At 35.4% G+C, this 2,998-nt stretch overlaps 1 long non-coding RNA gene across 1 annotated transcript; it reads left to right on the top strand.

Annotated features, from left to right (window-relative positions):
• The first annotated feature begins 528 nt into the window (after positions 1–528).
• On the top strand, positions 529–1,928 carry LOC116423559. The gene is made up of 3 exons (XR_004234174.1): positions 529–601; positions 1,063–1,215; positions 1,884–1,928. It is a non-coding gene; the product is annotated as an uncharacterized LOC116423559 (long non-coding RNA).
• The last annotated feature ends 1,070 nt before the right edge of the window (positions 1,929–2,998 follow it).

Here is a 2,998-nt window from a genome sequence, read left to right on the forward strand (position 1 = left end):
AGGCAGCTTAGATACCCCAATACTACTATTAATACCATAAGTTGTGATCTTATTAGCAATAGAGCTTTAATTTGCACAGTTAGAATAGGACTGTATCTCAGGATGCTCTGATCTGGCATAAGGACCTTGCCTTGAGGATATCCAATGGTTGCAACCATTCTGGGCTGTCACCATTAGGTACCATTGTGCCCCTTCTCTCAGTGTTCTTATCTTTTCTGCACCCCACCCCCTTCCCCCAGCTTGAAGAAACTGAGATTTAGAGAGGTAAAGGCATTTGCTAATGGCCATTATAACCGTTATGACCATTTGCATACAACTATGGAGTGGGATATAAACTCATTAATAAACAAATTAACAAATACATTATGTTATTAACCTGACTTCAGGTTCAGCATTTTTCCCAGTATACTTTCTGGTTGCATTGTTTTCTAGTTGTGTCTGACTCTTTGTGACCTCATTTGGGGTTTTTTTAAGCAAAGAAACTAGAGTTGTTTGTCATTTTTTTCTTCAGTTCATTGAGGAGGAAACTGATATCACTCCAAAAATGATATGAAGATCTTGACAACTGCTATATCAAGCCTCACTTTTCTGGTGATTTCAGGTATCCATGACACAATTTAGAATGGAAAAGAAAGTTAAAAAAAAAGATCTGGCAGCTTTCAAAATAATTTACAAATCACCATATTAAAAGCTCATTCACTTATAGGAAAATTCCTTAGATCTTGACTTCGTCCTTCATTCTTACTTTTGCCACTATTCTAACAAGATGATTTATCTAATCTCTAAAAAATAAGATATTAGACACAAAAAATTAGAAAATGGGGATGGGAGTAGCACTGGCAGGGACAAATCCACTGACAACAAGAAATTCTAGTATCCCTTTATTCCCTCTTGGATAAAATAGAAACTCCATTTGGTACAGAGTATTTCACATTCTGACTTCACCTACCTTTCTGAGATTATTGCATCTTATTCCCTTTTATGACACATCTTATCCAGACTGGACTAATTATGATTCCCTACATAGAGTATTCCAATTTGTCTCTTTTTGCCTTTGTACAGGCTGTCCTCGAAGATGTTCAACTGACGTCTATTCTCTAGAATTACTTCCTTCAAAACTCAGCTCCACTGCTACTTCCTGCATGAAGTCTTTTCTGATATATTCAGGTGTCAGCATCCTTACCTTCCCTCAGTTATTCTGCATAGCACCTGAAGGTATGCTTTCTATTTCCTACTGCATAAAGCACACAGAGAACACTACCATAGGTGCAGGATAGCATATGGATCTTTAGTTGGTTTTGAGTCATTTTTTGGGAGTGTGTCTAACTTTTTATGATTCTACTTGGGGTTTTCTTGGCAAAGATACTGGAGTAGTTTGCCATTTTCTTCTCCAGCTCATTTTGCAGATGAGGAAACTGAGGTAAATAGTGTGAACTGATTTGCCCAGGATCACACAGCTAGTAAGTATCTGAGAACAGAATTGAATTCAGGAAGAGGAGTCTTCCTCACTGTGCTACCTAGGCACCCATTCTATTCATCTACATTCACTTAAAACCATAATTCACAAATATCTACTAAGAGGCAACCAAGTGGAGGAGTGAGAGAATGATTATCCAGAGTGAGAAACACCTGAGTTTAAATCTGATATTAACTAGCACTCTGATAATAACTGAATGACTTTGATGAGTCACTTTATCTTTAACTGCCTCAGTTTTCTCATCTGTAAAAATGGGGATAATAGCAACATCTACTTGATAGAGTTCATGTGAGGATCAAATGATATAATATTTACAAAATGCTTATCATAGTGCCTTGCATGTATAAGGTATTTTATAAATGCTTATTCCCTTCTCTACTGATCATTTTATTTTTCTGTCTGCCAGAGGATAGAATTAGGTCAAAGGAGAGTCATTTAATGAAAATTAAGGTAAGTTAAACATTTCTTTTATATTCTTTAGTCAAACTCTCTGACAAAAATATATATATTTTTTAATAGGAAGAGTAGACACAATAGGAAATGTGACCAAGGTATAGGCATGGAGGGAATCTCATACCTCCAATATTGTAGGACTACTGAGGTCTTCTGATGACATGATAGTACTGCTCTAAAAGATATGATTGATCCATGCTAGTCTTTGTTGGGAATATTATAGTCAGTGGTTGTGTACATCTCCAAACACAACCTGACTGGGTGGGAACATGACTCTGGATTTTATTTTTACTTCTACTTTCAACTGAAGTCCTTAGTTAAAATGCTCTCTCTTATTTATGAGAATAATAAATCCCTTATGCCCATCCCCACATACATACATTGTAGTTTATACATCAGTGTAATTAAAAATAAATTAAAAACTAAAAGTAAATTTTTTGTTGTTTGGTCATTTCAATCATGTCCAATTGGGGCATGTAATTGTGGTTGTAACCACATTTGGGGTTTTCTTAGCAAAAATCCTGGAGTGGTTTGTCTTTCTGATTCCAAGGCTAGCACTCTATCTGCTGAATCATCTAGCTACTTAAAAATAAACATTGAAAAAAATAAATCCAATGTAAAAAAGTAATAAATTTTAGGACCTTATATTTGGATAGGTGTCAATAATTTCAGTATTTAGAGGCTAGGTTTACTGCAACAGTAAGAAAAAATATTCTTATTGAAAATCCTTTGGAGGCTATTTTGAAGGTCTTTCTCATGATTTATTTGATTACAATGGAAATCTACAATTTAATTCAACCTTTCAGAGAAGACATTCCAGCCTGTATGATCTCATCAATCTGGCAGTCACAGAGCGGGAGTGAAGAAGTTCTTTCTTGACATAATGCTACCTTCTACCACAATAACCAGCTTAATTATCTTCAAATAAACAATAAATTGTCCTGATTCTGAATTGTCAGCTTGTAGCTTACCTAGTGTTTCTTGAATGTCAGAACCAGACTTCTGAGCAAGAATTTTGGAAATAATGAACAAGGAATCAGCAAAGGCTTGGACTCTAAGATGGATTCT

The sequence above is a fragment of the Sarcophilus harrisii genome, chromosome 4 (assembly GCF_902635505.1).
Source record: "Sarcophilus harrisii chromosome 4, mSarHar1.11, whole genome shotgun sequence".
Lineage (NCBI taxonomy): Eukaryota > Metazoa > Chordata > Mammalia > Dasyuromorphia > Dasyuridae > Sarcophilus > Sarcophilus harrisii.